Here is a 25,058-nt window from a genome sequence, read left to right on the forward strand (position 1 = left end):
TCTCCCTCTGCCTGTGTCTCTGCCTCGCTCTCTCTCTCTCTCTCTCTCTCTCTCTCTCATAAATAAATAAAATCTTTAAAAAAATAAAAATAAATAAACCAAAGCTAAATGAATATACAATAAATTGTTTAATATAGGAAAATGCATAAAAAATACATTTCGAGGGATCCCTGGGTGGCGCAGCGGTTTGGCGCCTGCCTTTGGCCCGGGGCGTGATCCTGGAGACCCGGGATCGTGTCCCACGTCGGGCTCCCGGTGCATGGAGCCTGCTTCTCCCTCTGCCTGTGTCTCTGCCTCTCTCTCTCACTGTGTGTCTATCATAAAAAAAAAAAAAATACATTTCGAGTGGTAAAATATACATGTGGTATAAGGATTCAAAGACCATGTCATCTGCACATCAATATGAGGAAAATATTTTAGAAGTATTCGGAAATAGCCATCAAGAAAAGAAGCTGTACCTCAAAATCGAAAAAATAATTTTAATGTTTGTAATAAAAAAGACCTTTTATCTAAGTGATTATATTCATTTTAAATGATTATATACAATAGTATGATAATTTTTATAAGGGGTTATTATAGCTTCTTGAAACAGGAAAAATTTATTAGTAGAAAGTATATCTATATATCTATAATCTATAGCAAGGAAGGGTATTTCAATAATTTTTGCAAAACTTTGGTGGTGAAGTGCACATACTCATTATATTACACAAGGTTAAACATAAAAGGGCAATCGAAGAAATAATAAGGAACAGTAAAGTAAAATAGCAGTATTGCTCTTAAATTTATTTTATTTTTTTTAAAGATATTATTTATTTATTCATGAGAGACACAGAGAGAGGCAGAGATATATGCAGAGGGAGAAGCAGGCTCTACGCAGGGACCCCAGTGTGGGACTCGATCCTGCGACTCCAGGATCATGCCCGAAGCCAAAGGCAGACACTTAACCACTGAGCCACCCAGGAGTCCCTCCTGCTCTTAAATTTAGACATAAAATCAAACATATAATTGATGTTTCCTAGAGATATTTTCAGAAAAAAATATTGATAGTCAATTACAAAAAACCTTCTAAATATTTAAAATTAGACATTTAAAAAATTCATATTCTATAAATCAATACAATTAGAAATGAATAATAGAAATAATTAGGAATTATAAATACTAAGAAATTAAGAAACACTCTTAGATAACCCTTTTGACAACTCAAAATGAAATTATAGTCTCCCACACAACAATGAAAAGAGGAACATTTAATTGAATAGCTGTGGGAAAATATGCTCAGAGAAAAAAATTAGTATTTAATGACATTACTAAAGAAAAAAAAAGCAAATGAACTTTATACTAATCTTTAAGAATATTAGGAAAATGAGAAGTTATTCTTAAAAGCTTTCCAGAAATATATTACTAAATCTCACAGCTGAAAAAAAATGAAATGTTGAAGAACTAAAAAAAAAAAAAAAAGAGAGATGAGAAAGGTAAAAAATTGGATTGTTTTTAAATACACAAAAATAGAGGGATCCCTGGGTGGCGCAGCGGCTTGGCGCCTGCCTTTGGCCCAGGGCGCGATTCTGGAGACCCCGGATCGAATCCCATGTCGGGCTCCCGGTGCATGGTGCCTGCTTGTCCCTCTGCCTATGTATCTGCCTCTTTCTCTCTCTCTCTCTCTCTCTCTCTCTCTCTCTGTGACTATCATAAAATAAATAAAAATTAAAAAAAATTAACAAAAAAAATAGAGATAAACTTATTAAAAATTTGTTCAGGTAGACATAAATAAAATAAAAACAGATTGTGCAGAACTTAAAGATGGAACAAGAAGTTAACTACATTAGGTAAATGTAGGAATAAGTAAAAAGATACAACCATGGATATAGAAATAATAAATTATGATTTTGTTAAAAAACCTTAAATTCAATTATATGGCAAATCAAATGCAACATGTAATGGATATCAGTGTTTATCTGGGAAAATGTAATGGCTAAAATTGATCAAAGAAGTACTGGGTATTAGTTTTAATGTTATCTTTGTTATAAGCTTCATTTGGAAACCATTAATTTGTGAATCATTGATTTTGGAAGTCATCTATTAATTAAAGCATATTTTATAGGATTTTTTTCAAAGATTGTGATCTGTAAAATGTCCTTAGAGAAGAACATGACCAAGTGTTTAGAGACTGTATTTTGAAGCAAGACCTATTTCAAATCCCAGCATCATGTGGTCAAAAGACATGGAGTAATAAGTTTAGATCACTTCATTTGGGAAAGCCATGATTGCTGAGGTCATTTTACCTTTTATGCCATTCTAATCTGATAATTTAATCTGGTTCCTAGTAAATTTGTTCTAGATTTATATTTTTCTTGGAGCCAGTACAGGTTAACTCCTCTAAATTTCTCGAGTTATTTTTTGTGGAAAAGAGACCTATGATCAAATTCTCTGCGGTTCCTGAAACTAGATGGAAGGCCATTGAACCAGATGTTTACAACATCAGGAAATCTGGCTGTTCAGAACTATACGTCAGCTATTTTGAAGAGACAGTTAAACTCTTATTAGCTACTCAGGAATGGATAGATATGGAAAGGTAACATCTGATGAAAAATTTCAATTGTCATACTTTATGTTATATCTTTAAAGGGTCCTGATAAAGTCAAATACAGGAACAGAATAGCTTCATAACTAAGACAGCATTTCATTAATAATGTATGTCAGGAAACTGGAAAATTAAAGAATTACCAATACATTGGATGATACATACACATACAACACATTGGTTGATAGAGAAACCATTCAAAGGAAAATGGATATAAAATGTATGTTTCTAGAAAGGTACATCAAGATGTACTTAAGTAGAAGGGAAAACAAACAACTAAGAAACAAAACCAAATTGCTCAATGGCAGCTTGGATTGGTTTAACTAAAAAAAAAAATATTACTAGCAATTGGCAAATTATTTTACACAAAGTGTTGTTTATGGGTTATTAGTAACTATACACAGGAAAAATGTATTTTGCGTCACTAAGTTTGAGTTTCCAGCTCTACATACTGTGTGAAGAGAATGGATCAGCTGCATAGGAAGATGGAGCCTAAATGTGTGCCCTAACCTCTTAGTGGGAATGCTCCAGAAACTTGGTAGAAAAGTGAACTTGAAATAATATATCTGATCAGATATAAGTCAAAAGAGAAATAGAATGGTTCTCAAACAAGTAATGTTTGACTAGAATATGAATAAGTAAATTTATACATCCAAGAAATAAATGTATAATGAGATTTGTAACTGGTAGGATTCAAGAATCATGAACAGGAAATAGAGAAGCAAGGGCAGTATCCATCTGTGCAGTATCCAAGAGACACCGGACAGTTGAAAATTCAAAACTTAAATAATTATGGATCCTTTCTAGAGAAAAAAATAACTTTATGTAGTATAAAACCAGGAATTCCTTCAGTAATATAAATGTTTCTATTGTGTGGTTAATGCATTTATCAGAATTTGTGCATGTTTAATACTTGGATCCCATCATCTCCCTTGTTATGCCATCGAAGGAATAGCAGCAATTTCTTAGTAGGAATTCATAGTATGATTCTCTGAATACTAAGTACCAGGTACCAAAATCAACACTTTACATGTATTAGCTCATTTTGTTCTCACAACAATCCTGATGAGATTCTATTACTGTCCCTTTTTGTTTATGGGAAAATTAAGACAAAGGGTAATTGCCTTGCTTAAGAACAGTGGAGCCAAGATGAAAACGAACACTTTCTGATTGTGTAGCTTTCCCCTCTGCAGTCTACTACTTGATCCTTTTAAATAGATTTGACTCATGAGAAAACATTTAAAAATCATACAAAATTTTGATTGTTTTGCTTCCTTTTAAAGTGATTTCTAATGATGAGTTAATAAAGTAAGTTCTGATTATGACTTGTCTCTACAGTTGCATAAAAAGTTCCTTTGACATTATATTTTTATTGTATACTACTAAGTGACTCTCTTGAGGTCAATTTCAAAACAAGAATATATAGAAAAAATTGTTGATATGAAGACATTTCCTTGAGTTATTGGTGAATGAGAAAAATAGCAGAAAAGAATATATAATACTTTATACATCAATTTAATATATCGTATGTGGATGTGTTCATAGAGTGAGAATATATATGGCATTGTTTTGATCATGGAAAAAATCTATATTGAGTAATCATAGACTGTTAACATGAGTTCATAAATAACTCTCAAATATTACATGTAAATTGGAGAAGATAGAGTTTAGTGCATTAATGATTTACAGTTATGCTCTGGAAAAAATTTGAAACAGGAAGCATAAGAATTATCTTAAAATTAGACTATGGAAGAAATCTATAGATATATGATAAGTGGGGTTAATCAATACATATTATATACAATGCATTTATATTAATTATATAAATACTGTATATTACATATAAGAATTCATCATTGTAGGCAAAAACACCTATGAAATCAAGATTATTGAATATAATCATTTACAAGGCTTCAAAGGAAGCAACATTCAAATTTATGAATTAATCTTTCATCTTCTGAATTTTCTTCCAGGTAATGAAGTATAGGGAGACATAGAAAATTTTGCAGGAAAGCCATTAAGTTCATGAGAATCAAAAGAAAAAACTGTCATGGACTTATATTAGTAAAATGTTGATATAACATTATAAATCTGGAAAATTATCAAATAAGAACAGAGAAGAGAAACTCCTGCCAGCTAATTTTCAGAACACATTAAGAGTACAGGCACAAGATGACTCTTATAATAGTTGGCAAGAATACAGCTATTATATAACTGCAGAGGATGCTGTAAATCAAATCAGCTTAAAAGTACTGGCAAGCCCCAAATTTTGGAATGAACAGCAATAGCCAGATAAGGAAGACAAATATAACAACATCAACAATGTAGAACATGATTTATTTTCTTCTTATTAATATTAACCATCATTGTAAGTCACTATTTTGGAAAAAATTATAAAAGTATTCCATCAATTAAAAAGTATTTACATGTAATATAATTGAAAAATAAATGCAAAAAATGTATGATCAGTTTTGCAATTCATTTTTTTACCAGTAATTCTTAACTATCAGCTTTCCATTATTTTTAAATTTTACTTATTTATTCATGAGAGACAAACAGAGAGAGAGAGAGAGAGAGAGAGAGAGAGAGACTGGCAGAGACACAGGCAGAGGGAGATGCAGGCTCCATGCAGGGAGTCAGACATGGGACTCAATCCCAGATCTCCAGGATCACACCCTGGGCTGAAGGCGGTGCTAAACCACCAAGCCACCTGGGCTGCCCAACCACCAGCCTTTCAAAAAGTGGTATAATATTTATTATCACCTCCAAGTCACTGTCTAACCTTCCTAAAAACTACAATTTGATTTCCGTATTCTCACTTCTTCTGTTCTCCCCAATACAAAGGTCATTCCGTGCTGGAGACTTTAGAAACATGGCCAGTTTCTTGGTTTTGAATGGAATTAATGTTAACAAACAACAGTAATGAAGGTGAAGAAAAACAGCAATCCTAGCAATGTGTGGAGTGAATTTATGTTACATGTTGACGTCTCAATATTTTATCCTTTATTCTCTACAGAATACAATCATCACTTAGAGTAACAAAGAGGGATTTGACATTTTTACACATTTCAAAATTTCTGAATATTTTAAAGAATATTGACACTTATTACATCTAAAACCTTAAAAATAACTTTAAAGTTATCATGATAAATTGATGTTTTTCCTAAAAGTGTATTTCAGTTCATACACACTGCTTGCCAGATTTTTTCAATGTTGACAATAGTAATAATAATCACTGGCATTTATGCCCAGGGATTCTTTGAAAAGATTTAGGTTTATTATTGATTTAATCCTAGCTTTTGAGGTAGCTATAGTTATATTTGTCAAATATTATTTATTGAGACACGAACTTCTCAAATGTTAACAAGGATTATCTATGACTACCTCCACTTTACAGGCAGAAAATGAGAGCCTCTTTTATGAATGTAATATGAAACACTGTGCAATATTTTTTGAGTTTTTGTTTTCTTTCTTCAGAGATGACCTACAGATTTAAAGATTTAAAGATGTCCAAGTTGTTTCAAAGTTGCTCTTATTTTTGTTAGAAGACCAAAGAATTAGTAGTCCATAAAATAATGTCAGATAAGTGTTTTTTTAAATCCTCTGGAATGATTCAAAGTATATACTTTGGCTTGAATGCAAAAAATGCCCAAAATTGGTTAAATAAACTTGCTCATAACCACATTTAAAATTATTGTCTTTTTAAAAAATATTTAATTCATTTATTCATGAGAGAAAACGAGTGAGCATGAGTTGAGGGGAGGAGCAACAGAAGAGGAAAAGAGAATCATAAGCAGACTCCCCACTGACTATGGAGCCCCACACAGGACTCAACCCCATGACCCAAAGATCACAACCTGAGCAGAGATGGACCAGAGATGGACTAAGAGATGGACACTCAACTGACTGAGCCATCCAGATGTCTCCAGACCTATAGTCTTACTCTTAATCATTTATGTGGAGCAACTCAAGAGAAATACGAGTGATAAAGTTCCTAAACCTCAAATGTAGTATTTTTATAATAGAGTATACTTTTATAGTCTTTTGGTCACTAATATCGTCAGTTTGACCAAATTCTTCAGATTTTTTCAAAGACCTCTTGGTGTGCAAAAGCAAATTGGTAAACATTTAAAAAATTCCAAAGTCTAACTCCCTAACTGAAAAAAACCTTTGTAGAAAAGAGGAGACTCTAGAATTTAGTAATCTTAGCATAGTCCTACTTTGAGTTCCCCTGCCCAATATTTTTCTTTTCAGCTATAAAAAAAAAAAAAGGAGCAAGAGGCCTTCGAATAATCTTGATGTATCTTTTCTCACAGACTAATAGGAAGTAATAAATATCCAGAAAGAGGCCTAAATATCCATTAGTTTCTAGTATATGATGAATAGAGTTTAAAGTCCTAGTTTAATAACCTTCAAACATCAATAGTTTGTGTTTCACTATCATTACATTGTAATGGATTGCTGAGACTCTGACATGCGTGCTTACTCGGATGTCTAGGTCAGTGGAGGCTCAGCCACCTTAGAACAGAAACCTGGAACATGGGCACTTGAAGTTAACATGAAAAGGAGAATGGATGGATGGATGGGTGACGTAGACCAGTTTTCAACCACCTCCTACTCAAAAATAATACCTATTACAACTTTTTTGTTATTTAGACACAAAAACACAAATGGCCCTGGCCAAATAGAAAACAGGAATACATAAGAAGACATTAGGACTATCTAGTATCGACTATCTCTGCCATTGATAAAGTCTAAAAACAATGAGAATCTAGACAGCTCACAGTTGACTAAATACTACTGACAAAATAGGTAGTATTTATGAAAAAAATTTGGATGCATAACTCAAACTATATAGCGAGATTAATTCTAAGTAGGTAAAAATATCTAAACAGAAACAATGAAAAAATGCTAAAGAAAAGACAGAAAATTATTTTTTTAAGATTTTATTTATTTATTCATAGACAGAGAAGAGAGAGGCAGAGACACAGGTTCCATACACCGGGAGCCCGATGTGGGATTCGATCCCGGGTCTCCAGGATCACGCCCTGCGCCAAAGGCAGGCGCCAAACCGCTGCGCCACCCGGGGATCCCTGATGATACAACTTCTAAGCAGGAATTGAAAACATTGAAAAAATAGACCATATCAGCTAAAAATCGATTGAAAAATTTAAACTAGCTAATATACCACCAAAACATACAAATAGCAAAAGACAAAAAATATGGGCAACTCATCTCTATCTCTCTCTCTTTCACACACACACGCACACACACACACTACTCTTTCTAACATAACATAGAAGCTCCAAGAGAACTAGAAAGGACCAATAACCTCATAGGAAATATGCAAAGATATATGTATTGCACCAAAATATATTTAAAGTATGAAATACTAAGAGGGCAATATCACGGTATTTATTACAATACAATCACAAATGCTCCTTACACAATGACATAGTAATTACAGATATAATACCCTACATGATTATATAACCTCTTGTGAAATATTTATAGTATATTCACTGGTCATTTTAAATCCCAAAATAACAGAAACAAATAAAATATTCATCAATGAGTTACTGAATAAAATTTGATCCTTTCAACCAATGGAATGTTATGCAGTAGTAAGAATAATAAAGAGTGTATGTACTAATAAAAGCATATTTCTAAAATACATTTTAATTAAAAGCAAATAATATGTAAATGCTGTATATATACATACTCTTGTGTAAAAAAAAGAGAGGAGATGATAATCTCTATAACATTTTCTTCTATTGACACAAAAAAACTCAAGGAAATGTTTGGGAGAGGTAGAAACAGAGAAGATGAGGAACTATGATTCAGGAAATCTTTTCAATGTGGACATCCCTATACTTTGTGGTGCTTATACTAAATGAATGTAATGCCGATTCAAAAAATCAAATAAAATGTCTAAAAACAATTAGAGGTAATCTGACCAAAACATAGTATTTTAATGAATTAGACACAAGCCTTAGGGACATTTTTTTAAAACACTAATAATAGAATTGCAATATCCACTTCACACAGTTGAACTCTGGTGAGACTAAAATCACTTAAATCTTCTACCTTTTCACTAGCACTACTATTAAGGAATTTATTTCCTATTCTGCTTTTGTGCTTTTGGTGTTTTATGTATATATGTATATGGATTTAAACTGTTTATATATTTCATTTTGTCCCATTATATTAGGAATTTGCTGAGTGAAAATCTGGAATTATTATCCAACAAACATCATGTGCAAACATATAAAGGCATGTTATTTCCATTTAGCCCACCCTTGTTTAGTGACTAGAAAGAGAAAAAAAAATTCTCAAGGTGGTTTGGCCACTATTTCATCTAATAGTTGTGTCAGAGAGACAGTGTGCTTCTCTCAGTTTGCTTCATCAGATATCCTCAATTTTAGTCATGCCACTGTTTCACTTCTTTTGTGATTCTATCAGAAAATAATGTTATTCTTATGACTATTATTATTTCCTGATAATGACTTACTTTTTTTCTTTTTCAAGATTCAAGATTCTAATTATATTTTTAATATAGAAAATTCCCATTTTAGCAATGCACTTGATAATCATTCCTGGGATAGACTGTTTTGTAAACTATGTTTTTCACCTTTGTGGAGCCAGACCTTCATTTATTTCATATTAACTTGTGGTACTTCTGGTTTAATAACTACTTTCCTATCCTTTAAAAGGTTATCGGACTCAACTTCAAGTACTTTTAGTATCCTAAGATATAATTCACAAAGATCAAAAGATTTAGAATCATTTAGAGCAGCTGTCTACTTTTCAAAAATCTCATTTATTTTGAGCTTCAATTTTCTATTTCAAATATTTGTTCTAGTCTATAGGACATCTCCAAACAAATGTATTATCAACACCTCAAACTCAGCATAACCAAAAATAAATTTGTCACCTTCATGTTCCTCCCCAATGTACAGAGATATAAATTCCATATTTCCTACTTTTAATGAATTGCTTTTATTATATAATTATGAGTTAATTATATTTCTCTCTTGTATATGCATTTGCAAATAAAATCACAACTATTCTAAACAGGCAACTAAAGTCTGATGTTAATATTTTATTGAAATGGAATCTTTTCCTAGAAATGCTAATGGCAAGTATTAATTTCTGGCACGTTCTGACAGTTATAAGTGATTTTAAAAACCCATTCATATTTGAGGGAAGGAGAATTATACAATACTTTGTGATGGGAAGTGACAAGAATCTAGAAAGGCATTTAGGTAAAGGATGATACTGTGGTCATCTTTGGAAAATAATACTTGTCAGAGTATTATAAAAATTAAATAAATTTATACCCAAAGATATGCCAAACAACTGTAAAAAATTTTTTTTAAAAAGATTCAAAGTAATTTGGGCAAAATAACACACTGTGAAGTAATTCAAAGAAAATAAATGATTGATATGTGACAAAAATAGTTCATTTGAAATAGAGCATTACATGCCATAAAAATCACAGAAATGTGGGATCATGCTGCATTTATTCTTCTGTGATTGATTTATTTCATTTAGTGTATCTTCCAGTTCCATCCATATTGTTCCTAATGGTTGGTTTTCTTTCTCTATTTTTTAAGGCTGAATAACATTCCATGAAATATAGATTCAGATTAGATATCTAGAGATCTAGAGACAGAAAGAGAGATACCTATAAATACTTATCAAGATTTCTCCTTATCCATTTGTCTGTTGATCGGCACTTAGGTTGTTTCTGTATCTTGATTATTGTGAAAAATGCTATGATGAATATGAGGGTTCAGGTATATCTTTGAGATCCTGATTCTTTGGAATATATACCCAGGAGTGCCATTGTAGGATTATATGATAGTTCCATTTTTGATTTTTTGAGGAACTTTGAATAGTTTTCCACAGTGATTGTACCATAGCTTGCCTACCAACATGATACAAGCGTTCTAATTTCTCTATATCCTAGTCAACACTTACCTTTTGCCTTTTGTCTTTTATTTTAAGATTTTATTAATTTTATTTGAGAGAGAAAGCGTGTGAGAGAAAGAGAGAGTGAAAGCATGAGCAGGGGAAGGGTCAGAGGGAGAAGGAGGCTCACCATAGACTAGGGAGTCCCAATATGGGGCTTGATCCCAGAACTCTGAGATCATGCCTAAAGGTAAAGGCAGATGCTTAACTGACTAAGCCACCCAGGTGTCCCTTGTCTTTTTTATTATAGCCATTCTATCAGGTATGAGATAATAGTCAAATTTCGAGAAACACAAAATAGAATGGTGGTTGCCAGGAGATGAAGGGAAGGAGAAATGGGAAGTTTTTGTTCAATGGGTAAAGTTACAGTTAAATAAGATGAATGAGTTCTAGACCTCTGCTGTATAATGTAATTCCTATAGTTAGCAATACAGTATAGTACACTTAAAAATGTGTTACAATGGTAGCTCTTGTGTTAAGTGTTTTTACAACAAAAACAAAAAGGGACAAATGAAACTATGAGAGGTGACAGATACATCCATATTACCATGACTTTGGTGACAGTATCATAAGTGTATGTATATATCCAAACTCATCAAATTGTACGCATTAAATATGTGCAATTTTTTGCATGTCAATTAACCTCAATAAAGCTTTAAAAATTTACAGAAGTGTGATATTAGTGTTCAAGTGAACAGATGGAAAGAAAGAATAGATACAGATATTTGAAAAAATGGAAAGTGGTATACAATGTCAATATACTGATGTGTATCCAATATTTAATAATTCTTTGATTTTTGTAATACATACTACATACATACAGATATATAATCAGTCAGTAGATTTTCAATATGCCATACATGACTGTATTATAAGTTGTGGAAAACAGTAAAATTAAACTTGATCTTGTCTTGTATCATACACAGAAAAAAAAATCAATATGGTTTTATCATAAAATATAAATGACATGAAAGCATACAACTAAAAAGAATTCTTTACATAATATCAAAGGGGGAAGGTCCTAAATTTGTCCCAGAAGTAAAGACAATTAAAAATGTTTTGATATATAATACTACCTGAAAAATGTAAACTTATGTCCACAATATAAATGAGATAAAAAAACAACCAACAAAGGATGATAATTTTACTATATACATTTCAAAGACTCAATAACTCATATTTTAAAATAATTCTAAATCAAATTTTGAAAAACACAAGTCCAAAATAATTGAAGTAATTCTATCAGATATTGTGTCTATGCAAGTTAGTCTTTATTATTCTCCCTGAATATTCTAATCTTTTTCAAAGTTATTTTTTTTAGTATAGTTGACAATGTTACATTAGTTTCGGGTGTACAAAATAGTGATTCAATTTCTCTGTATGTTATACCATGCTCATAAGTGTAGCTACCATCCATCACCATACAAATCTACTACAGTATCATTGACTATATACCCTATGTTGTGCCTTTTATTCCCATGACTTATCATTCCATAACTGGAAGCCTGTATTTCCCACTCTCCTACACCTATTTTGCCATATTCCTCACCTCTTCCCCTCCAGTTACCACCAGGTTATTCTCTGTATTTACAGGTCTGATTCAGCCTTTTGTTTCTTTGTTTATCCTTTTTTTTTTTTTTTTTTTTTAGATTCTACATATGAGTGAAATCATGTGGTATTTGTCTTTCTGAATCTGACTTATTTCATTCAGCATGATACCCTCTAGTTCCAGCCATGTTGTCACAAATGGCATGGTCTCATCTGTTCTAATTTAATAACTTTCAATTTTTTGAAAGTTCAATTCTGAATTTTAGGTGTCTCATTTAAAATAAATATATCATTTCACTTTTGCCCAGATTTGGAAATGTTTGGTCAAAGTGCTTATTTTTTAGGTCAAAATATTCTCTGCAAGTTATAAAAATTTACATGATAAATTTCTGCAATTAGAGCATTTATATTTAATGTGATTATTGACATGACAAGGTTTATTGCTATTATTGATTGCTCCTTTTACTTAACAACTAAGTTGCATCAAATGGAAGACAGTAAAATACTAAGTTCTTACATAATACTTGAAATCAGATACTTAAGAACAAGTAAAATGAAACTTACTCTCCAAGAAATATAATTCAAATCGATGAGGATTTTAATTCCCCACCAATAATAATCAAATTTTAAAGCCATATATGTATATAAAATATACATAGCTATATAAAATATGTGTGTGTGTATATATATGCTTAATCATATCAAGATGTCAGAGAGCACTGATGAATATCAATAGAATGCACATAAACCTTCTAGTACAGTTGATTAGAGGTTCATTAGCCATCGAGATACATAATTGACCATTTTAATTAGTATTAAAATACCTTCACTTGACATCCTGTCACTCATGAAGATGAACAGAAAATGCATTGGCAATCAACTAATGAACAATAAAGTATAAAGATCATTTAATAAAAAAAAATCTAAACATTTACAGCTGATGTAAGTAGAAGACAAACAGAACCACCAAGCCATGTACAAAATTCCAGGGTTTAAATAAATCTCACATCTTTTACAAAATCTATACTATGTGTCTGTCACTAGCAGGAGGTAATAATATGGAGGAGTAATTTAACATAAAATTTATTAGTTGCTATTGTATTCCTAAAGTATTCTAAATGCTCTATACATATTAAATATTTTAAATCTCATGACTCCCCTATGAAGGCTATATTATCATTTCTATTTTATTGTTGAGGAACAGAAATGTTAAGTAATTTACACAGTGTCACACAATATGTGAGGAACACATTCATTAGTCCAGCCAACCTAGTCTTGTTCCACAAACTGTGCCTTTAGATATCATGCTACATGAACTTTCTTTATGTTCTGTAAGGCAGTGCTATTAAGAAGTAGAAAAAAACATAATCTTAAAGAAGAGGTCTGATACACATAGACAAACAACCTCAAAGCACAGTTACTAGAAAATACAAACTAAGAACCTCTGAAAAAGCAGGTTTAAGTTATATTACAGATAACAGACAAGTGGAAACTAAAAGTCAACAGAAACTAAATTCAAAAATGATTAATAATATGTAACAAATAACAATAACGGTAATAATAATAATAATAATAATAATAATAATAATAATAAAACAGCATGCTCCACATTTTAGTTTCTCTGTAAAGATCTATGGTTGTGTAAATCAGGTGAGGAAGAAAATAAAGGTTTGCACATTGTTTATTGGAAAGAAAACCTGGCACTGGAAAAAAAGACTCCTGAAATACTGAAAATCTTTGATATTAAGAAATGGAAAAAAAAACTGTACTTTCCAGAGATTTCTTTTACATGTGTCTTTAAAAAATAAAAAGGAAGGAAGGAAGGAAAGGAAAATGAAAGGAAGGAAAGAAAAATTAATAGACCTAAATAAGGAAATAAAAGAGAAAGAAAAGAATAGCAAAAAGAAGGAAAGAAAAGACAAGCTCCAAAGATATTCATTACATTAGATCTCATCTGTCAATCCCAATGCACATTTCAGGCCATATCGCTACTACCACCATCTTTCAAATGGGTTAGTCTGTGGACTCCTTACTTTTTACTTGTGTCTGTTCCTTTTTTACAGGATGTTGCTTTAAATCAAAAGCTTCTCTCTTCAATACCAACTCAGACAATATAGGTACTTAACGTCAAGTCTATTCCACTCTTACATGAAAACTTTGACCAATTCCAGACCACATATCAGGAACATAGTTATTACTTAGATGACTCTATTCGGGATGTTTTGCGGTTCAGAAAGTATGATAGGACTTAAAATACAAATAATGCTCAAATGTATTCAACACACTCATGATTCCAACTATAAAATAATCAAAGAAATCAAAGTGCACCGCAAAAGTGATTTTATAGATGCATAGAATCCAACAGGAGTCATGTCAGAGATTTCTTTAATTTACCAAGATGGGCTCAGAGAAAGTTTTCTAAAGTAAAACATGTTTGACCCGAGAAAAACAAAATGAATACACAAAAGTGAGAAACTGCTTTATACAATTTGCATGTAGCATATAAGGATTATATATACAGTTGTATATAAGTAGAACATTAATTAAAGAGAGAAAATGAGACAAAGCTTTGCATGCTAAGCTGTTTGAACTTTCTACTGAAAGCTTTGGGAAAGGCACTAAAGGCTCTGAGCAGAGAAGTGTCCCTATCAAATTTGTTTTTTATTTTAGAAAGGTCATTCTAGAATTAGTATGGAAAATACATTACCCCGGAGCCACCTGAGAGGTAGAAAAAATAGTTGTGAAACTTTTCCTAACAAATACATATGAAAAGGGGTAAGGGTCTGAAATATAGTTGTGGGGGAGGGAAGGGAGAAAGATGTGTCCTATTTTTTTAAATCTTCATTGCCCCTTCTTGATCTCATCTGAATATTACTGAGTTACTTTAACCCCGGTACTTGGAAGTGCTATTCTTTTTTTTTTTTTTAATATTTTATTTATTTATGTATGAGAGACGCACAGAGAGAGAGGCAGAGACACAGGCAGAGGGAGAAGCAGGCTCCACGCAGGGAGGCCGATGTGGGTCTCCAGGATCATGCCCTCGGCTGAAGTCAGCGCTAAACCGCCGAACCATCCGGCTGCCCTCAAAATTCACTTTGAATGTAGTCTTTTTCAAATTGCCTTCCTAAAACATTTTGTCCCTATACTTTCTGCAAAAGTCCTGCAGCCCATTGAATTATGACCTGGGAATGTCTCTTTTCACAGATTGCTTAAATACTGTGCCTTTATGAACTATATTATTCTTTGTATGGTTGTTGTTGGTTTAATGAACTTGGCATTTGGGCAGAAATATGGAAACAAGATATCTATTGCGTGGCACCTGAAAGTGCCACCTCAGATCCCCTGGATGAACTTGTTCAACTCGTTTATCTTTATTATTATTTTTTAATATATTATGTATACGTAAAGAATTTTTAAAAAAGATTTTATTTATTTATTCAGAGAGAGAGAGAGAGAGGCAGAGACACAGGCAGAGGGAGAAGCAGGCTCCACGCAGGGAGCCCAACGTGGGACTCGACCCGGGGTCTCCAGGATCATGCCCTGGGCCAAAGGCAGGCGCCAAACTGCTGCGCCACCCGGACTGCCCTCATTTATAACAACTGATAAATTATTTTCAATACAGGCCAACTCAGAACAATTTAAAATGGATAATGTATGGAAAATAACAAGATTTTTAAAAAAATATATAGAATATACTCTAGGTGTTTTATGGTTAAAAATGTGTGATTTTTCTTGTTGTTCCAAAAAAGATGCTTTGAAAGTGACTTTTAACCTGTTACTATACAATGCAAAGTGCATCATTTAACTCTGTTAAAATAACAGCAAAAATATATTTGATAACAATGAATCACCATCAAGAGATAGAAGTAATATGCAGCAACACCATGGTGTTACTCTCATAAGTATTCTAACATTTCAGCATGAAATTTTAACACTGAACTTTGATGATTTTTCATTTCTTCCATCTGTTTTCCTGGTTGGCTGATATTGTTTTTAATTCTGTTTTGTTTACATTTGCTTTCTAAAAGATTTTAATAGCATACTTAGTGTTTCCCCCCCACAGTTTGTAAGCTATTTAACTGAAATAAAATCCAACTTCATTTATAATGAAATTACTAAAAATGGATGTTTTTAGGTGATGTAAAATCTGACTTAAAACAAAGAAGACTTGTTGGCAGTCACAGCAATCTGGCGTTCAATGATCTCTGCAAGTTGCACATTTAATTAGAGGGGAAACTCAATAAAGTATCTGGGAATATTAAGATGATGTTATTCCAAATAGCTGAGTTCAGACATGAGCAGTTGGCTGAGACTGTGCCTTGGTCGTTTCTATCTTATCCAGAGTCACAAATATTCAGAAACATCCTTGTGTAATACATAATCATTAGGAAAATATTGTGAAAATTGCATAACTTATACTCAATCTCGTTCAGAACAGCACATTACAGAAGTGTAATATAGGAAGCAATGTATATTTTTGTTTGGGTAGTACATCTGAGGCATAATATATAAATGATACTAACATTAAAAAGTTCTTAAATTCTTCTTGATGTTTCAAGGTAACAAAGAAATCACTGTCAAACTGTTCAATATTTCTTATGGAAAATCTTTATAGGGTAACATGGGAAGTAGAATTATGATTAAATAAGTTTATGATTTTAAAGCAAAATAAAACAACTCAAATATAAATAGAACTATGTGTTTACAATTATTTAATAAAATACACTTTGCAATTATTTGATGAAGTATTTTTCCTTCCAAAACAGCAAAATAAATCAGAAAGAAGATCCCAGTATTCATGCGAAGAGCATAATAAAATTTCATTTTACATAAAAAGAACCACCTTCTATAAGTTTAGAGTCTATCAATTAAGTATTTACTATTCTGAAATACATTGAGAAATAAAAATATCAAATATTAGCCTAAAAACGGATATATATTGACATGCCAATTTTACAAAATTAAAGAATACATACTTTTCTATTATACAAATTTGATTATGAGAGTCTGAGATTTTAAGATTGGCAAAAAGCATAATGTGTCCTTCAGATACAATTTTATTTTTTAGAACAAAAATTTAAAAAAAAACAGCTGCTGAATAATATCACCACTCATTTTGAATATATTTCAATGAGTAACATTTTCACTATAGCAATCACAGATATATCACAGTATATAATACGATGCATGTAAAGTACTTAACCTCGTCATGTTCCCATAATCTCTAAATCCAATGTGTCTTATTGCTGTGAAGAAATTTACTATACTCACATTTCTCCATAAAAGCACAAAATTAACTTACATAAATTACTAAGTAATACATAGAATGAAATGACTTTTTCTAACAGCCAAAGAGCACTAAACTAGAAATAAGAAATGCCTACACTAAATTCTTAATTCTACTATTTATTGATTATGACTTAGATAAGTCATTTATCTTTTTAACTACTTCTCTGAAAAATATAGATAAAACAATTTTCAAAAATATTTAACAAATATTCTGTTAATTAACATTCAATTTAAAATGGGTATAACATTCCCACATAAACTATATACTGCTGTACAATCTGACAGCTCTTTTCTAAAAAAAAAAAAATCATCATTATAGGGGCATCTGAGTGGCTCAATCTGTTAAGTTCTGCTGGGGTCATGATATCAGGATCATGATCCCAGGACTCTGGGATTGAGCCCCACAGAGGGAGCCTGCCTCTTCTTCTGCCCCTCCCCTAGGCTCCTGGGCTCCTGCAGGCTCTCTCTCTCTCTCTCAAATAAATAAGTAAAATCTTTTAAAAAATAAAAAAAAATTGTCATTATAATTTTATTCTCTGGAATGCACATATCATAAATATAAGAATAAAACTTATATTTACACTATCTCCCATTTCTACATCCCAGGTACTTAATAGGCATTATATTTTTATCTTTATATCATTAAAAATGACATTATGAAACATACATTTTTGCCTCCCATCTCATGTATTAAGAAAAAATAACTAAAACTCAGAAATGTTAAGCTGTATGTTCAATCTCTTAAACTAAAAAGAGCCAATTAGATACAAAGTCATGTCTATTTCCTTCAGAACAAATGAAATTTTCTCAAATAGATACCAAATCCCTAATCATCACTGAATTTTTAAAAATGAAGCAATATATTAGAATGAGTGCTATATATACCTTGCAATATCTACAGTGTCCCTGGGTCTCTGTTGTTAAGTGAGTCAAATGTTTTGCTGATCCCTTAGTATGGTCTATAATGACAATGAATCATGTTTCTACCAATTGTCCTGGATGCCAGTATTTGAGAAATGCCAGTCCTTGAGGAAATTCTCTTGGAGGCACCTTGAGATTTCAAAAACTCACTCAAACAAAAAGAAACTGATTTATTTACCCTATCCCCAGCTTCATGTGCTTTAGAAGTAGATGTAGAAAGAGTTACTTTTGAATTTCAAGAACTTCTAGATTATATCTGGGTGACCTGATTGTGTAAACTCCATGACTAATAAAGAGCTTAACAAGATTCATTGGAAGAAAGCTCAGCTGCAACCGTCAGGTTCAACACACTTGGAGATTCAGGACACTATGTTCAAATACTAGTTAGTAGTCTTCCCTAGCCACTACTGCCCAGTTATCTGAAATACAGTCTAAAAAGAGTTATGCCACAGGATAAATAAGAATTGTCCTCTAGACTCCAACAAATGTACAAAGTTATGATCGTGTAGAAAGAGGTAGATAATAAGTTTTATTTCTTTACCAGAATAAAGTTAACCCTGATAAAAAATCATTGTGCAAAAGACATAATGAATATCTGTTAACTCATTCCAAGAGAGTCTATTCTCTTTCTCTTTTCTCTAACTTTGGTCTTTACTTTCTAGCCTCTTATCATTAGGCTTAATTTCAGTGAGTTTCTATTTGTTTCTGGGTTTTGTTTGTTGTTGTTGTTGTTGTTGTTGTTGTTTTCATGATTCACCTATTTTACATCACCTTACCTAAATTGTTAACTTTAATATCTTATATACTGGGAATATATTCAGGGTAGTGTAAAGCTAGTGGTAATTATTTTAATTTAAATTATAAATTACTATTGGTTTTTTTTAAAAGATTTTATTTTATTTATTCATGACAGACACACAGAGGCAGACACAGGCAGAGGGAGAAGCAGGCTCTATGCAGGGAACCCAATGTGAGACTCAATCCTAGGACTCCAGGATCATGCCCTAAGCCAAAAGCAGACCTTCAACCACTGAGCCACCCAGGCTTCCCAATAAATTACTATTCTTAAGGTAGGGCCATAAGCAGGGATATGGTTTTGTGAAGGTAAATTTGTCCAGATCCCAATTCCAATTTGTCCAGGAAGAAGAATTTCAATACTACCAAAAAGCAATTCTCAGACACAAGCAGAATGTCTAAGAATTCAACTAAATTCTGATACTATCTACTCAGAGATAGTGTCAGATCCCACAGGCTAAGGGCTTGGTCATACAAGATTGCCTCCCTTACTGCTACAACTTCAGATACCTGTCACAAGCCCAGGTTGTTACCTGTACTTCTGACCAACTAGTTATAAATTAAATGTTCCCATGCCTTCTTCCTTGAATAAATTAGTTTGCTAAAGCAGCTCAAGAACTTAGAAATATGTTACTTGCTGTTTCACCAGTTTATGTAAAAGGATATAACTCAGGAACAGCCAGATGGGAAATATTTACAGGGTAAGGTAAGGTGAAAGGGCATGGAGCTACCATGTTCTTTCTGGGTACACCCCTATCCCAGCACCTCCACAGGTTCATCTATCCATAAGCCCTCCAACCCAATCCTTTTCGGGTTTTAGCATTTTATTACATAGGCATGATTAATTAAATCACTGGCCATTGGCAATTGACTCAACCTCAAGTCCCTCTTCCTTCCTCAAAGGTGAAGGGATAAGATGGAACCTGCAACACAGGGTTGATTCTCCTGGCAACTGGGCTCCAACCTTAAGGGCTTTCCAAGGATCACCTTATTAACATTAAAAAAAATAACTTTATTGCTCTCATTACCTAGGAAATTCTAAGGTTTTAGCAGATCTGTGCCAGTAAAGTGGCGAAAGATCAACTATATATCTCCTATTATAAATCACAGTATCACAAAGGTTAGGGAATAAACCAGGGAGCACAATGGGATGGTGAAGTACCAAAATATAAATAATTATAATTCTTTGAAAATGCTTTATTAATATTAAAAAATCATTATTTTTTAAATAAAATCATCGCATGCGATGGTTCAAACCTGTCCATGTGAATAAGTTTAAAACACATTTTTGGTGGCAGAGTCAAGTCCGTGACCGAGGACTCAGCACCTGTGCCCAGCAGATATTACCTAGATGGCAAAAAGAGTTTTTTTTTTCTTTTACTTCAATTCAATTAATATATAATGATTGATTGGGGGTAACTGGGTGACGGACATTAAGGAGGGCACGTGATGTAATGAGCACTGGGTGTTACAGAAAACTCTTACAGAAAACTTTGAAATTATTCCACTGATTTCTTACGTTTTACAGTAATTTGTCTCACATGAAATTGTATTCTAATGTGTATACTTTTAAAAAAATTTTATGGATTAACAATGGCATTCAATAATGCTGTCATTCAATTATAAAATACAGGATTATGAAATAAAATTTGTGAAATATTGAGATGTTATGAAAATGAATAAATATTAATGATCCCACATCAAAAATATCTGCTAAAATAATTTTGATATATTTCCACTTATTTTTCTAGAAACACAATTACAGGTAAATTTTATTAGCACATAGATTCATATATTTTATGATGTTATCTCATGGATATTTTCTAAAATCACGATATATTTTAGAAAAACAATTTAAATGTTGATACCATTTTATGCTGTGGATCTCCAAAAATTGATTTAAACATTTTTAGAATGTTATATGAATAATCATATTGAGGAAATATTATTCTTTTTTACCTTTACATCAGTTTTTATTATTTTTATGTTTAAATTCCTAGAAGTGAAATTATTTACCCTATAGTTCATACTTTTAGCAGGGTTTTTCTGGTCTTGACACTCACTGATTTTGCTTTGATTAAGAGTATCACATTTAAATATATTCAAGCCAAGTTGTTTTCTAAGATTTATAGTCTATAAATAGATGCATGATGAAATAGATAAGACTATTTGGGAATAGGGAACCCAGGTGGCTCAGTGATTGAGCATCTGCCTTTGGCTCAGGTCATGATCCCCGGATCTTAGGATCAAGTCCCACATTGGGCTCCCTACTTCTCCCTCTGCATATCTCTGCCTCTCTTTCTGTGTCTCTCATGAATAAATAGATTTTTAAAAAATATTTTTAAAAAAGGTATATTTGGGGATAAAGTGGAAATCAAGTACATTACTACTAGTATTACTGACATTATTTTGAATTTCACAAGTTTTACATTTTGAAAATGTAACAGAAGAAATGATGGAAGTGTAGAATTTACAAATTTCCAGTTCTCACTTTCATATGGTGAGACAAAGGGAGCTACTACTTTCCTATTTTTTAATCATGCTACATGTGCTTTATAGTAGGTGATATTTTCTGCAAGTTTTTCCATTGTGTATGTTATTGACGGTTTCAACATTTTTTTTTTTTTTGCTGTTGTTCTTTTCCTGTGTAGTGACACTACAGTGAGCAGAATAAACCAGAGAACATACTGGGATGGCGAAGTACCAAAATATAAATAATTATAATTCTTTGAAAATGCTTTATTAATATTTAAAAATCATTATTTGGGATTGAAATGACATCTGGCCAGTACAGCTCACTTTTATAAAAGATTTCTGCTCTAGGGATCCCTGGGTGGCGCAGCGGTTTAGCGCCTGCCTTTGGCCCGGGGCGCGATCCTGGAGACCCGGGATCGAGTCCCACGTCGGGCTCCTGGTGCATGGAGCCTGCTCTGTGTCTCTGCCTGTGTCTCTGCCTCTCTCTCTCTGTGTGTGACTATCATAAATAAATAAAAATTTAAAAAAAAGACTTAAAAAAAGATTTCTGCTCTAAATATAAAAGTTTTCCTTTTATGTTATGAGGTCTTGAAAATACACATTAGTCCTTTGAATAAATTGAAAGCAATCATGAAGTGGGAACAATATCTTTTAAGAGAAAATTTAGAAAGAAAATAAGCAAAGAAAAAAAAAGCATAAAACAAGATGCCAGTTCAAAACCACACAAATTTGGGATGCCTGAGTGGCTCAGTGGTTAAAGTGTCTGCCTTCAGCTCAGAGCATGACCCCAGGGTCCTAGGATCAAGTACCACATTGGGCTCCCTGCAGGAAGCCTGCTTCTGTCTCTGCATCTCTATCTCTTTGTGTCTCTAATGAATAAATAAATAAAATCTTTTAAAAAAACCCACAAATTTGTGATGATGATAAAGGTAAGGTTATTAAATTCTCCAATTAAAAGGAGTCTTTTAAACCAAAGCAACAGCTGGGTTAAAAATAAATGAAAGTAATGATATTTATCAGACATATGTAAACCTAAAGGAACCTTGGAATACAATAATTTGACTCAATATGCCAAAATATACAATTTAAAGTTAAAAATACAATTGTCATACAAATATTGAATGAATATGGGGCCAAAATAAAGAAGTAAAATGTTATAAAAGCCATAAACAAGGAGCCAGTAAGATGGGTGAAATAGATTCAAAGAGCACAAAAATGATCAAAATGAAATGAAATCTTGCCATTTGCAACAATGTTGATGGAAATAAAATGTATTATGCTAAGTGAATAAGTCAGTCAGAGAAAGACAAATATCATATGATTTCACTCATATGTGGAATTTAAGAAAACAGATGAAAATAGGAGAAGGTAAGGAAAAACAAAAGAATATGAAAAAAGTGGAAGGCAAATCATAAATGACTCTTAACTATAGAGAACTATAGAGAACAAACAAGGTTGCTGAAGAAGAGGTGGGTATTAAGGAGGGCACTTGTTGGGATGAGCACTGGGTATTATGTATAAGTGATGAATCACTAAATTCTACTCTTGAAACTAAAACTATGCTATATGCTAACTAACTTGAATTTTAATAAATTTATAAAAGATCTATTCTTTCAGCAACTTTCAAATATGCAATATGGCGTTATTAACTATAGTCACCATGCTTTACCTTACATGTCCATGACATTTATTTTGAAAGTTGGTACATTTTGACCCTTTTACCCATTTTGCCATGCCATTCACCCTCACCCCCAGACTTAGGCAGCCATAAATCTGTTCTCTGTAACTATGAGTTTGTTTTGCTCTGTTTTTAATAGTTATATTCTAATAAAAGATTAGATTGTCTTTGGCAGGTCTGTTAAACAACATCTGGGTTTGACCACTAGTGAATATCCCCCGCCCCCCAGTTTACCTTATTTTCAAGTCTGGGATAATTTTTAATTACAAAGACCATGGAATAAATTCTGTAGAGCAAAATCTACTAGAACAATGAAAAAGGGTAAATACAGTTTTAGTAGGCTACATATTTGAGTTGTCTTCAAGAAATTAAGTAGGTAAGATAATTTTAGACCTTCAATAATACTATTGTATGCATATGTATGCATTTACATATATAATTGAAATATATACAAAATTAATAGTAGTATTAATACTTAATACATTATGTATGCATACATATACACACAAATATATATAAACCCTACACATATATTAATACATGATTTTTAACCTAGAGTGAAAATAATTATCTCTTTTAAATAATATCTGATTTTCTTGTAAAGAGTTTCCTCAAAATAAATTATGGTTAGCTCATGATTGTTCTTTTCTTTTCTCTTTCTTTTTTTTTTTTTGATTGTTCTTTTTGATCCTGCTGCTTACTTAAGAATTAGGAGATATTTATTACACTTTTGGCAATATGTTTTTGAAGCTGGTAATTTTCTAGTATTGTTATAATTTGCTATTTCTGATTTTCGTTTTTAAATTATATACATACTGATGGTTACAAATCTGAATTACAAGGGAATGATTTTAATGAAAGCAGTTGCTTTTTATTTCACTGCTCCTTATGTATGATCAGGCTTCCCAGAACAATATCATTTTACTGATTTTGTTTTAATTCACTTGGGTATCAATTCATAAAATGAATTCATATATTTTGTGATTTATCCACATTAGAATTCTCACTGATCGATGTGGGTTAGCTCATATAATCACTCATCACCAAAGGATTTCTCTCTGCATCTACGTTCCTTCCTTCTACTGCTACATTTATAGCTTTAAATTTTATTCTCTATCATGCTGTGGTGGTTTTTTATTATCTATAAAAAGAATCCTTGGGATCCCTGGATGGCTCAGCAGTTTAGTGCCTGTCTTCGGTCCAGGGTGTGATCCTGGAGACCCGGGATCGAGTCCCACATCAGGCTCCCTGCATGGAACCTGCTTCTTCCTCTGCCTGTGTCTCTGCCTCTCTCTCTCTCTGTTTCTCATGAATAAATAAATAAAATCTTAAAAAAAAAAAAGAATCCTTCAGCTTGATTACTAGAAGTGTTAGCAATAGAGGAAAAACTGAAAAATGTTTCTTAGAATGTCTCTATTTTGTTTATCCACAGATTATTGGACTGTAGTGAATGCAGGATGCTGTTTGTTGTACATTTCCATAATCCTGCATTTGATTGCTGTGGCTGAAGACTCTGGGCAGTGAATACAATCTTACTGATCTCTTCAAGAAGAGATGAACTGACAGGACAGTTCGTTTTTCATTTGATAAGATTTTTTATACTGATTTTACACTACCCAAAGGTGCTGATAATTTGTCATCATATGCTGGCAGCAACAAAGTCAAAATGATTCAGGAATGACACAAATATGGCATAATTCCTCAAGGTAAATTCTCACACAAGTCTAGGGGTGTTTTTGTAAACTGTCTTATATTGCTAAAGTTGTGGCTATTATGCCTCTCTTTTGTAACTCTTGT

The sequence above is a fragment of the Nyctereutes procyonoides genome, unplaced genomic scaffold (genome assembly GCF_905146905.1).
Source record: "Nyctereutes procyonoides isolate TBG_1078 unplaced genomic scaffold, NYPRO_anot_genome, whole genome shotgun sequence".
Classification (NCBI taxonomy): domain Eukaryota; kingdom Metazoa; phylum Chordata; class Mammalia; order Carnivora; family Canidae; genus Nyctereutes; species Nyctereutes procyonoides.